Below are 14,623 nucleotides of genomic sequence, written 5' to 3'. Positions count from 1 at the left end.
CAACAGTTTGAATTACAGAGAAATGTCCAGCTTCGACATAAATGAGCCAGATCGGTGGGTGGGAATGTAGTTTTGTTTAGGACAGGTAACCGAATGTCCATAAACCCTTCAGAGTTGTCATGCAAAATGTATGTTAGCCTTTCAAAGGAAGTATCCTTAGTACTTCTGTGTACCAGTGTTCAATTGTCAGAGTGGAAATCCAGAAATTTAAAATTGTTTTTCTCGCTACGTAAAGGAGGGTTTCCACCGATTCGGAGTGGTCGTCGTCTCTGGCGTTGTCCGCTTTCGCAGCCGGAAGAGACTGAAAGGTTGAAAGCTCCAACTCGTATCCAACAAGTCACTCTATTTCTTTTTTAACATCAGTCACGTATTTTTGTATGCCGACACATTTTCCAGAACGCGTGTGCGTACGCACCCATTTCAGAGTCACATTTACCACAATATGGAGAGCTTAGACCTAGCTTGCTTCTCAGCAGAGGTGTAAAGTGGAGTCTGTGTAATATTTTAAATTGTGTTTCTCCATCAGAGTTGCAGCTAACAATCTCAAGTGTGTTTTCTGTCAATGACATAATGCCTTTATGAAATCTCATCTCGGTACACTGACAGTAGTAGTCAGTACACTCTGAAAAGTGATACAATAAACTCTAAAAACATGACTGTGAAACACTAATTGATATATCTTTAGGTTTCATCGATCATAAATGGATCATTTGACGACATGACGTGAACAAAACATTTGAACATTGAACATTTAATTTTTCTTAAGGTGTTTATTGTCCTTTTTGGGAGCATTTTTAAGTTTTTATAGTCCGTTGTACAGTTTGTATTGTGACTGTCGAGATTTTTTATTCACCTCCAAATGCTGTCTAAAACAAAAGCACACAAGAAATAACTGCTTAACTGCAGCCAACATAAAAATCTCTCACGGACCGTTCGTCCTCCTAGTGGGGTCTATTTTTTTTTTATCGTATTTTTTTATTTATTTATTTTTTTCGGTGTCCTACTTTGGGATCAGAATGTATTTTTGATAAAATCCCAGCTGCAGGTCCAACTTTGTTTTCAAGGGTGTTGCTTTAGAGCTCAGGACTGAATGCAAATTAGTGGTGAGTGTTTTTTTCCGCTGCACTGGGTGTGAACTATTGTCCCCCTCCTCCAGCCGCAGCACCTCTTCTTTCCACTCCTACAGTGCTCATCTCTCTAGCAGACTTTGCTCTGACTGGTAAGGTGACCTGACGACAGCGAGGCTTTTCCGATAAAGTATTCCCAGATCTCCAAGTACAGGTATGCAGCTCTAGTTATCTAGTTTCATTTGTTTTGGATGTTACAACTGCCTTTTGACGTTGCTTTCTGCCAAGTTTCTGTCATAAGATTCACACTTTTGTATCTACAGCCAGTCTTTGGCTCCTGTTTGTCTGTAAATGGCTAAAATTTGACTGGAGCTAACCCTTTTAAATGCTCTGTTTACTTCTTTTTCATCAGCAGCCTGTTTTTAATGATTTGTTTTCTCTCTGCTTCTGTGAATTTGCGTGTTGTTCATTTCATTTCGATATTGTGGGATGTTTTAAAACACCGATTTGCACCGTGACTACAGTGCAGAGTATGTAATGAAACCAGTGTTGTCCGGGGTGGTTCTGTTCGGTTCATTGGAAGTCTGTTCTGGCTGCGTTAAAGATTAAAATCCTGTTTTGTTTTATTTTACAGCCTCCCAGTTTGGGGTCAGAATGTATTTTTGATAAAAACCCAGCTGCAGGTCCAAATTAGTTTTCCAGGGTGTTGCCTTAGAGCTCAGGACTGAATGCAAAATGGTGGCGAGTGTTTTTTTTCCGCTGCATTAGGTGTGTGAACTATTGTCTCCGTGCTCTGGGTGGAGAGCCGTGTGCTGTGGGCAGCCATCTAAATGGAGTTACAGTCATCTAAGTCTGTTCTGGCTGCGTTAAGAAAGATTAAAATCCTGTTTCTTATTTTACAGCCGATAGAGGAGCAGACCCTGCTGGCTATCTGTCCCTCAAACAGCCGAAGGAGAAACTGCTCAGAAATGACTCTGCCAATGGAAGGTAAATTTCTAAGGAGTTTTGAATCTTTCTTGTGTGCCTGCCATGAGAAAGACCATAGCGGCGGTTGGAACGTTGCGCATAGGGAAAACATTATTATTTTTTGGAGTGTGATTTTTTTTTTTTTTTTTTTTTTTTTTTTTTTTTGCTTTTTGGGTTTTGATTATTTGGGTTTTTTCTTCGTTCTGTTTTTGAAGAGAATAGTTGTTAGTTGATATGGATTTTCTCTTATTCTTTCTTTTCATTTTAGAAGACGACATGGAAATGTACCAGGACACCCTCGGCCTGTACAGTACCGGGAGGCAAAATGCAACCCATTTCGCGGAGGCGATGGCACGAGCCTCCAGCGTGGCAGAATTTTTGACTCAAGCGGACAACTACATCCCTATTTTCAGCTGCAACGCCAGCGACGACGAGCAGCTGGCTCTTTTACGAGACAGCTACGACATCGACGGACTGGTGGTGCAGCTGGACAAGTTGGAGGGTGTTTTGTACCGCATCAGTAGGCTTCACTTGAAGCTCGAAAGAAACTGCAAGCCAGTCTTTCACTTGCTCAAAAAGCATCTGCGAATTCACGAAATGTCGGCAGACGCCCTGGACGTGTTCCGCTCGGCAAAGGGCTTGGTACTGAGCCACGATCACGGTTACGAACTCGTCGTGACATTTCTTCCTCCGTTTAACCTGAGAAGGGCAGATTTTTTTACCTGTAAACAGTGGACGGGCAGAGACAGGTGCTTTCGCCTTTTGAAAGAGGCTTTTGAAACACAGTTGCAACAACTCGACCGCAGAGACAGAGCACGTCCCACGTTGATGAAGAATAGCTTGAGGGACGTCTCTTTTTGGGACGTGGTGCACGCCGACCAGCCGTTCCTTTTAGCGCAGCTGGACGTCGCTTTGGAAAGCCTCCGGTCCCATGTTCCTGAATGTTTGAACCCGTTTGTGTTTGCATGTAGATTTGGACAGAAGCAACAAGAGCCCGTACTACTGGATCAGCACTTTGCCTGCGATCATATAGTCGACTTCACTGTGCACGCAGCCATGAGCCTCGACATGTCCAGCCATGACACCTACCTGTTCTGGGCAACAGCTGGTTTGCAGAAACTGACCAACCGGTATGGCACACTGTTTCCTGCGTTATCTTTTAGCGAGGCCTACAATTTTCAAAGCAATCTGGATTGCCGTGCCCCAGACATTACTCCAGAACTCAGATCCGTGGCAGCCTACCCACAGGCTCTCACCTTCATCCAGCTATACGCAGAGTCTCCTCACAGGCATCCCGTGGAATGTGGACTCCATCCGGTCAGCGGTTTTGTGACATCGTGCGGACTGTTACACCCTCAGACAAAGAAACTGATGTCCGCTTCAAATAAATACCTGGATTGCTTCCAGGACAACGTGTCTAAACTGGCTGCCGAAACAAAATGTCGGATTGAAATTGTATGCAAACTGACACCTCGGGACCACACCACGTCTTCTCTGGAAGCGCGGCCGTTCTTCGACGCTGAAAATGTTAAGACCCTCTTCCAAGAGTACCCGATGTTTGTGCCCATACATAACGACAGGGATGCGGAGAAACCCTTTTCTGCCGCAATAACAGAAGTCAGTGCCTACTTGTGCCAAGAATTGCTTGGTCTTTTAAGCAACACTCGAGGCCACGGTGGATTTGACGCGAGCTGGAGAAGTTTTCAGCTGGAGTTGGCACTCGAGAAATTCTTTTTCGGGAAGCCCAAATGTCCACAGGACAATATCTGGTCTACAAATTTGGGCCCCGGAAGCGCCGGTGTCGATCGGTCCGTCACGTCGGGTCGTGGCTTCCTCTGCCTGGAACACCACGGTTCAGCTGCCGCTGATGGCAACAGCCACCCACCGCTGACATACTGGACAAAGAATGCCAAAGAGCATATTCGAATCGAGCCAATCTTTACATTCTCCGACACCCTGGAGGCCCTCTGCGGGCGGGTGGTCTGGCGCGGGGGCTGGGTGTTCTCTCTGGGGGGGTGGCTCTGGCCCACCTGGGCACAGGCCTTCATCCTGGCCTGTGTGCCCCCACTGGAGTCCAGTTTCTGCTGGCTGGGGGCCTCCGTCCGGGCCTGGTGCTGTCCTGGGGTGTGGTGGGGTGGGTGGGGTCTCGGGGGCGCTGCGGGGTGGGCGCCCTGCGTCCTTGTCGTGCCGGCTCCTGGGTGGGTGTGGCGGCTTGTGGCCCTCGCTTCCTTGTGGCGTGGCCTGGTCCCCCCTTCGGGGTGGGGTGCCGCATGTGGCTGACCTGTGTTGGGGCTACGGTGCCTGCCGGGGCGCTGCTCTGATCTGCAGCTCCCGGGGGGTTCTTGTGCCGGCTGGGCCAGTTGGTTCGTGTGGGCCCTCCCCGGTCCCTTGCCTCTTGGCTCTGGGGGCCCTCTGCGTCAGTACCGGTGGTCTTGCTACCTGCCTCCCCCACTGCTTTGTCCTCTTGGGCCAGATCCACACCAGAATGCCTCTGATTGTGCACCTCACATTTTTCACACCTCACTGTAAATAGCAACCTTTAGGCACATATAGGGACACAACATTTAGGGCCCCGAGGGCAGGTGGGGGTGGGAACGATGGGCACTGTGGTGGGGCGGGTGGCAGGGCTATACGGCCCTGTCTCCCCCTCATCACCCTCTTGCCTGCCTCCCCTGCTCTCCAATCTTTTTTTTTAATGCACCACACACACTCACCTTGGGGCTAGGTCTGGGTTGGCTAACGCCCCCCCAGCCTCCCCACTTTTAATGCACCACATGACACCCAGGGTTACACTACCACGGTGCTGGGATAATGTTTCCCGTTAGGGATCGGGAGACATATTAATAGGAGAATAACGGGTGGGTTTCACCGTTATGGCCTCTCTGGTGGGATCTGGCCCCCATATGGCTTTACGGCTATGGGGCGGCGGGGTGCACCATCATCCGTGTCGCTGTGGCTGGGGGTCCCCGGGGCCGGGGGTCCGGGGCCTGTGGGGGTTCTCCTGCGTGTCCTGCTGGTCCCGGCTGGTGCGGTGGCTCTTGCTGGGCTGCGGGATCTGGATTGGCTGTCCTGGTGGGTGCTGTGGCTTTGGCGCGGGCTGGTTGTGTGTGGTGCCTCTATCCTGGTGGGGGGGTTGGTTCGTGTCGCGGGATGTGGGGGCCTTGGGTGTGCTGTGCTCACCCGGGGGCTGGTGCGGGTGGGTATGCGGGGTGCCCCCCCATTGGCGTTGCCGGGCCCCACTGCTCTGTCCATTTTTGCCCTCTGGACTCGCATTGGGTCCCGGCTCCGGTTCCCTCCGGCCGGCCTCCGGTGGCGGCCTGCCCCGGTGTTGGGCTGGTTGCCGTCCCTTCGGCGGGGCGCTCTGCCCCTGTGTCTGGCTTCCCGGCTGCTTGGGGCCGTCGGCCCCCCCTGGGGGTGGGGTGTGGGTGGGGTGTGGGTGGGTGGGGTGGTGGGGTGTGGGGGTTTGGTGGGGGCTGGGGCGGGCGGGGTTGGGGTTTGGGTGGCGGGTGGGTCCGCTTGCCCCGGGCTGCCTGGGCCGGTTCCGGCGTGCTGGGGGTGTCGGTAGCTTCGCCCTCTTGTCTTCGGGGTCCGTGTGGTACATGGTGGCCCCGGTTGCTCTCTGGGGGCGCTGCCCCGTGGCTCCTCGGCCTGTGGGGGGGTGCCCTGTCGGCTTGGCACTGCACTGCTGTGATGGCTGTTCTGGGCTTCGGGGTCTTTCACACTTGCATGTGCATGTTTGCTCAGGTCCCACCAGCTCCTGTCGAGTTCCGCTGTTGAGCAGTGATGGGACCCGCCGGAATGTGCTGAGACTCTCTCCAGAGTCTAATCTCAAACTAAACCCTCTCTCCTTTTCTCTAGTATCTTCCTCTAGTATCATCTGGCCTATTCCACTCTATACTAACATGACACCCACAACTATGGTGTTTAGTACTGTCTGGCTAATTATTCTTTCATTTATTTATTTATTTATTGTTTGTTTGGTTTTCTGTTCTCTTGTGTATGTGTTTGCTTTTTTGTCTTATTGATGGGTAATTATTAGTTGGGAATAGCACAACACCTGATATTCTTCAGATGTAATAGCATTGCTTGCTAGACCCTGTCCCTGTCCATCCCCTCTCGTCCTGTCCACCCCTTTGTTTCCCCTCACATCACCACTGAGGTGTAGCACTGCCCTCCCTGGCTCTTAAACAGGGTAATGTAATAAAAAGTGTCAGCTTAGCTTTCAGGGAGGGCTGGTGATGGTCACACGCATGCACCAAATAATAAGATATTTGGCTGCAAGACTAAAATATGCATTAATCTCATAAAGTGTTGACACCCCTTTCATGGAGTTAAACAATGAGAATAAATGCAGACAAAAAAAGAAAAAAAGAAAAAAAAAAAAAGAAAAAAAAAAAGTACGATGCCACGAAGCACGTGACTGCTCAATGGGACGGCAAAGCGCTTGTACAAATCCTGCGGAGCGCTGCTGAAAAGTCTCTGGAGACCATCGGTGCAGAGACGGGCCGAGAGGTCATGGCCTACATCGAAAACAAAAACAGTTACAGGACGACACTGAAACCCCTAATGGAGAGGCGCAAACTGCCCTGGATGGAGCCGACCCTGAAAACTCCAGGGCAAACAGTTGGATCAGAGCGAGTTGGTGAGGACCTGCGCGTATGTGACTTGTGTGGCGATGTTGCAACTGAACATGTATGTCGATTACAGGCAAATGGATAGGTTGCAGCAGGACATGAGCCTGAGTCAGGTTACCCTCCGCCAGCTGGAGATTTTGGGGCCCTTCCAAATGTCTGGTATAAACAGACTAAAAGTCATGAGGTTGCACCCATCCATCCCTTTCAAGCTGGAGAGTGTGAGTCAAGCCGGCCCTGGTCAGCAGCAGCAGCAGAGACGAGCTCTCAAAAGACCCCCATCGCCTGAGGAACAGCAGGAGGAAGGACTGGAGGAGACAGACGATGTGGAGGGACAACAGCTGCAAGAGGTGAAGATCCGTCACATGCCAACATACCTGAAAAACACAAAATGGGACACAAGAGAGGTGGCAATTCTCGAAAGTGTCATTTCAGAAAACCTGACAAATGAAGAGGGATACCGCTTATATATTAGGCGGTGCCAGGAGGCCAACATACCTTACAGACAGCAGGGGGCCTTTAAGGAAAAGAGAAAGCGTTTGCTAAAGCGACAGTAAATGTGGATGACCGTGTGCTGTTAATTTTGTAAATATTGTAAATACTTAGCCCACCAAAAAAATGTAAATAGTTGTTTGAAAAATCAAAATAAAATACAAAAAAAGGTTCCAACTCCGCCTGGGGACCGCAGTCCCTTGCCGGTCCCAAGCCCGGATAAAGGAGGAGGGGAAACCTGTCAATGGGGCATGAAGTGATGTGTGCCGAAGAGCCTGACGTGTCTCTTTGGCCTGCATCATGATGTGATGTGTGCTGAAGAGCCTGACAGTTTCTTTGGCCTGCATCATGATGTGATGTGTGCTGAAGAGCCTGACAGTTTCTTTGGCCTGCATCATGATGTGATGTGTGCTGAAGAGCCTGACGTGTCTCTTTGGCCTGCATCATGATGTGATGTGTGCTGAAGAGCCTGACAGTTTCTTTGGCCCGCATCTCAGCCCGCAGAGGTCACACAAGCACCGTTCACATATCCACGTATTCCTCTCGTCCAGACGCGTCCGTAGACATGTGAACCATCCTCCTGTGACCTTCCTGTCCAAAGTTATGCAGACATAAAGACCAGAAATCAGACTCCAAACACCATTTTTGAGCAAATTAAAGTTTTTTTTTTTTTTATTCACTTCAGCAACTTGTACATGGAAAGTGCCGTCGGACCCGATGCAGGCAGGAAGATAGAGCTCCAAGAGACACACAGAAAAAATTTCAGGTCTTTACCTGTCAGCATTCCAGAGTTATGAACTTAAATTACAGCTGCTCTGTCATATGGCGCGCACACACACACATTTTAAGTCCATAACACATGCTTTGGGGAACATAGCGGATGACAAGTAAAAGTACTTGACTTTGCACATGACTATTAGACTGTTATTATTATTCTAAAATTTAAAAAAAAAAAATTCTGTCAAAGGTGAGATTTGAACCAGCATTCACTGCAACACCAACACAGCACCTTAGACTGCTCGGCCATCCCAGCGGATGGAAAATGACTGTAAGCGATGTATATTTAAGGAGACCCAATCTACAGGGACAGGAAACAGCGGTTTAGTCCAAGCAGCTGGACACCAAAGAAGTGCTTTTAATAGAAACGGGTGTACACTAGTCATGGAGACAGCTTCAGCACAAGAAAAGCACCTCTACACTCGGCTGTTTAATCCCAGAAACGTCCGTAAGTGTACTGTGTGGTCCACACTCCGGACCGGTAGGCGGCGGTAATACACCGGATGCCAACCGCCGTGAAAGGAGAAGAAGTTTGAACGACGCAGCCGTTTGAACCAAGCAGCCAGAGCCGTTTGAACAACGCAGCTGGTCCGAGAGGTGAGTGTTTTTGAATTATTAGCACTTTTTAGAGCGAATGAACACATTTGCTAGCTCAATGTATGCTTTTTAGACAGTTGCGCAGTATTTTGGCGTGTCCCACGATCTGCTGAAAGCCAGTTTAATGAGTTTTCTCCGCCGCGGCGAAGGCTAGCGGCGACTTGTTCGAAAGGTGTGTGTTTTTGAATTGTTAGCACTTTTTAGAGCGAATGCACACATTCGCTAGCTCAATGTATGCTTTTTAGACATTTGTGCAGTATTTTGGCGTGTCCCACGATCTGCTGAAAGCCAGTTTAATGAGTTTTCTCCACCGCGGCGAACGGTAGCGGAAACTGTGCCAAACCCCGTTCAAAAAATAGCGTTTTTAGGATTATCGCTTTTTACGCCACATGGACGTCCATCTCCACTTTTGTTAGCAAAATACATGTTTTTTAAACAATTCGGCATTAATTCGGCGTGTCCAATCATCTTGTCAAAGGCAGTTTGAATATAAGATTGTAAAGGGGGTAAGTTTCTACAAGTTTCACTTCAACTTACTCCTTTTCGAATAATATGTTTTGTAATCAGTTTAATTTCTGAATTGTTTTTTATTTGTTTTATTCAAAATAAACATTTCAATCAATCAGTTTAATGACTTTGATCGGCAGCGGGCCAACACTACTGAGGTGTGGAGGTTTCAGCACACATGGTGAAAGTTCCTCTACTTTGGAAAAACTGATCACAGGTCATGTACTGCCTGATCATTTAGTGAAAGTCCTGCACAGTCTCTTGCTTTTTCTTAACTTTGTTTTTGTCTTTTTACTTTTCAGACGATCGGGTTTCCCAGAAGACCGAACGCGTCGCCGACGTTGTCCTTGGATGTCCCCATCCTCACGATGAAGACTCTGCTGAGCATCTAAACCATCTCAGCAGAGTGGAGGGCGGCCCGAGAAATCCTGCTGAGCTTCATGTGCAACAGCTCAGACCTGTGGTTATACTGTATGCAGCACCGTCACCATGAAGACGAAGCTGAACATCGAAGCCATCTCATCAGTGGAGGACAACCAGAGAGCTCGGTGTTTTAAAGACACGCACACCGAGAGGCAGAGTGTTGGGATCAGAGATGACCACCATCCTGCTGAGATTCATATTTGTTTTGAGGTTCTGTTGAATGTTCATGATTTTGTGGAATTTTGCTTTTAAATGCTCTGTTTAATGTTATTTTCCTCAGCAGCCTTTTTTTAATGTATTTGTTGTCTCTGTGCTTCTGTTCATTTGTGTTTTGTTCATTTAGACCACCCAAAAAATGTAAATAGTTGTTTCAAAAATAAAATTTAAAAAAAGGTTCTAACTCCGCCTGGGGACCGCGGTCCCTTAGATCTCTGCAGTTCATCCAGAGTGATCATGGGCCTCTTGGCTGCATCTCTGATCGGTCTTCTCCTTGTTCCAGGTGAAAGTTTAGAGGGACGGCCGGGTCTTGGTCGATCTGCAGTGGTCTGATACTCCTTCCATTTCAATATGATTGCTTGCACAGTGCTCCTTGAGATGTTTAAAGCTTGGGAAATCTTTTTGTATCCAAATCCGGCTTTAAACTTCTCCACAACAGTATCTGAGACCTGCCTGGTGTGTTCCTTGGTCTTCATGATGCTCTCTGCACTTTAAACAGAACCCTGAGACTATCACAGAGCAGGTGCATTTATACGGAGACTTGATTACACACAGGTGGATTCTATTTATCATCATCAGTCATTTAGGACAACATTGGATCATTCAGAGATCCTCACTGAACTTCTGGAGTGAGTTTGCTGCACTGAAAGTAAAGGGGCCCAATAATATTGCACGCCCCACTTTTCAGGTTTTTATTTGTTAAAAAAGTTTAAAATATCCAATAAATTTCATTCCACTTCACGATTGTGTCCCAATTGTTGTTGATTCTTGACAAAAAAATTAAAATTTTATATCTTTATGTTTGAAGCCTGAAATGTGGCGAAAGGTTGAAAAGTTCAAGGGGCCCAATACTTTCACAAGGCACTGTATATATTGTTCTTTTCTTATCTTCTAGGATCCACATTTCCGTCACCTCTGCCCCTGCTGTCCTCACCAACTACAACCCGCACTGGACTGGTGGGGGGTGTTTGTGCTCGACCACAAGCGCTGGCCAGCTCCCATGAAAAAAACCATAGACGACCTCCTCAATAAACACGGCGGGCAAAAGGACATGCTGAAGCTGGTGGACCAGGAGTGTGCGGCTCTGGTTCACAGCAGCTGTAAGGACCCGAACAGCATGTTCCATCCCACCACTAAGCTGCACATAACACAGTATATGAAAGACCTGAGCAAGCTGCTGAACACCAGCTCCTCTTTGAACACCAGGCCAGAGAAGGTGGAAAAAGGGCAGCAGCTTTGGCACTCTCTGACAGAGGGCAGTGAGACGAGCAGCGTGCCAGTTGTTGCCATGCCGGCTGCTGTTTTAACCCCCGTCCTGTTCAGACACCTCTAATGCAGGACTCAACAGAGGAAATGGTTCAAAGTATCATGACCAAGCAGCAGCAGCAACCACCACAGCAACAGCCGGGGAAGAGAACCCAGACGAAGAAGTGTCCTGTGGCCAGCCTAAGTCCAGATATGAATGTGACGGTTCTTCCGTCCATTTCTTCTACCAACAGGGCCCGGTCAGGTACTTCTACTGTTCCACTAAGGTTTTTAAAACATGTGGTGCTGAAGGTCTGACGGATGCAAAAATGGACTTCAAAGACTTTGCACAAACAGAATTCTTTCAGTGTGAACTGGAGGCAACAAACAAAGGGTGGAGGAGAGAGAACAGCAACAAAGAAAAAGGACTGACTCCTAGCCGACAGGGACAAGCAAACTGGAGCTAAAGCAGGACCCGGACAGTCCACACATACACACTGGCTTCCCTGGAGGAGCAGGGAAGTACATCTACTGCCCAGCAAAAGTCTTTTCTTTGTACAGAGATAAGGATATGGACAAGGAGATGACCTGGACAGAGTTCCAGAAGTCTCCTTTCTTTGAAGTGGAAAAGCAGAGGTGGGAGGCTGAAAAAGGAAAATGAGTGAGAGGGTGGGCTGGTGGCTGATCATGTGCCTACGTACAGACGTGGACAAAATTGTTGGTACCCCTCAGTTAAAGAAGGAAAAACCCACAATTCTCACTGAAATCACTTGAAACTCACAAAAGTAACAATAAATAAAATTTATTGAAAATTAAATAATCAAAAACAGCCATGACTTTTGAATTGTTGATTAACATAATTATTTAAAAAACAAACTAATGAAACAGGCCTGGACAAAATGATGGTACCTCTATAAAAGATTGAAAACTATTTGACCAGAGTGACATGATTAACTCAGGTGTGTCATTTAATTGACATCACAGGTGTTTCCAAACTCATAATCAGTCAGTCTGCCTATTTAAAGGGAGACAAGTAGTCACCCTGCTGTTTGGTGAAAAGGTGTGTACCACACTGAACATGGACAACAGAAAGCGAAGGAGAGAATTGTCCCAGGACATCCGAAAAAAATTATAGACAAACATCTTAAAGGTAAAGGCTATAAGACCATCTCTAAACAGCTTGAAGTTCCTGTGACAACAGTGGCTCATATTATTCAGAAGTTCAAGACCCACGGGACAGTAGCCAACCTCCCTGGACGTGGCCGCAAGAGGAAAATTGATGACAAATTGAAGAGACGGATCGTTGGAATTGTATCCAAAGAGCCCAGAGCAACCTCCAAAGAAATTAAAGGTGAACTCCAAGGCCAAGGTACATCAGTGTCAGATCGCACCATTCGTCGTTGTTTGAGCCAAAGTGGACTTCATGGGAGACGACCAAGGAGGACACCACTGCTGAAAAAAACTCATAAAAAAGCCAGACTGGAATTTGCAAAAATGCATGTTGACAAGCCACAAAGCTTCTGGGAGAATGTCCTTTGGACAGATGAGACCAAACTGGAGCTTTTTGGTAAGGCACATCAACTCTATGTTCATAGACTCAAAAACCAAGCATACGAAGAAAAGAACACTGTCCCTACGGTGAAACATGGAGGAGGCTCAGTAATGTTTTGGGGCTGCTTTGCTGCATCTGGCACAGGGTGTCTTGAAAGTGTGCAAGGTACGATGAAATCTGAAGACTATCAAGGCATTCTGGAGAGAAATGTGCTGCCTAGTGTCAGAAAGCTTGGTCTCAGTCGCAGGTCATGGGTCTTCCAACAGGACAACCATCCAAAACACACAGCCAAAAACACCCAAGAATGGCTGAGAGAAAAGCGTTGGACTATTCTAAAGTGGCCTTCTATGAGCCCAGATCTGAATCCCATTGAACATATGTGGAAGGAGCTGAAACATGCCATTTGGAGAAGACACCCATCAAACCTGAGACAACTGGAGCTGTTTGCTCATGAGGAGTGGGCCAAAATACCTGTTGACAGCTGCAGAACGCTCATTGACAAATACAGAAATCGTTTAATTGCAGTGATTGCCTCAAAAGGTTGTGCAACAAAATATTAAGTTATGGGTACCATCATTTTTGTCCAGCCCTATTTCATTAGTTTGTTTTTTTTAATGATTATGTTAATCAACAATTCAAAAGTGATGGCTGATTTTGATTATTTAATTTTCAATACATTTTATTTATTGTTACTTTTGTGAGTTTCAAGTGATTTCAGTGAGAATTGTGGGTTTTTCCTTCTTTAACTGAGGGGTACCAACAATTTTGTCCACGTGTGTATGTATATGTAACTTTTGCTCTTTGTCAATTTGATTTGGCATGTTTGTGAAACAGTTGAACTGTTGTTCTGTGTGAATAAAGAACACATTTCATTCAGTTCCGTCTGCAGGTCTTGTTAATATGTGTGTATAATGTACAGTAATCAGTAGAATATTGGAATTGAAACTTTGAGAAAGATTACCAAGTTAGTCACTTAAAGAAACTTTCCTTATCTTTGATTTGTTTTTGATTTTGTTCTTCATTTCTAACATGTAAGTAGTACTAAGAAAAGACAAATAATGGAAAAATACAATAATGAATATACCAGAGAATCTCTCTGTAGTTCATGCACAAAAAAGAATTCGTTATTGTATTTTTCCATTATTGTCTTTTTTCTTAGTACTACTTACATGTCAGAAATGAAGAACTAAATTGAAAACAAATCAAGATAAGGGAATGTTTCTTTAAGTGACTAACTTGGTGATCTTCCTCAAAGTTTCAATGACAAGTCTTTTTTCCCCACATGGCATAATGAATACTTAAGTACAAGTAAGAGTACAGACTTGGAAATCTACTCATAAAAGCACAAGCATCCCAAAAACCTACATAATTACAGTCATTTGAGTATTTGTAAGAAATGACTTCCAGCCCTGTATGTGTGCTGCAGACAAAGATGCTTTCTATAACAGATGTTGACGTGTAGAGGAAGACTCTATCCACTGCTGCTCTAAGTTGCTGCCTGTCTGCATGTTTCTGCTGTCAGTTCTGTCACCAGTCAGTGGACCTCTGTGGCTGAAACTCTCTGAACAATAGGGGCCATCATGTGACACTGATGTGTGAAGAGGTTCAGAAGAGGCTGTCACAGAACCCGGTTTGACCAGTTTCAGTCGACTTTCATACAGTCACGTCCCTACAGTTATCTGCACATTTTCCAGTAATATATAGCACACATACTGGTAATATGTCTTAATACACAACATGCTTAAAAAATACAACCGTTTTATTGAACAGTCATTTTGTCTTGAACGTATTCAAGGCGCTGGAGATTATCAAGCGGTAGAAAACGGACGGATGGATTTGTAATTATATCATCATAACACTGAGGATAAAGCCAACGCGATGTTCAGTGTTAACAGGATGAACGGACATGACGTTCTTTCATCGTAACTCGAGGATGTAAATGAACTGTTATAAACGTAAACCGGCTCATGTGTGTCCAACAGTCACATTAGTTAACAGTTACTTCAACATCGTACTAAACATACTCATTTAGCTTCAACAAAAACACAAGCCTCCCTATAAAGCGGGTTGAAACATACATAGACCTTCATTCATTCATAGTTTGTGTCATCACTCGTATTGTCATAAAACTTACCGTTTAACTCAGTCCA

The sequence above is a fragment of the Acanthochromis polyacanthus genome, chromosome 16 (genome assembly GCF_021347895.1).
Source record: "Acanthochromis polyacanthus isolate Apoly-LR-REF ecotype Palm Island chromosome 16, KAUST_Apoly_ChrSc, whole genome shotgun sequence".
In the NCBI taxonomy this organism is placed as follows: domain Eukaryota; kingdom Metazoa; phylum Chordata; class Actinopteri; family Pomacentridae; genus Acanthochromis; species Acanthochromis polyacanthus.
The sequence above is the reverse complement of the archived record's forward strand: the minus strand, read 5'-3'. Positions refer to the sequence as shown.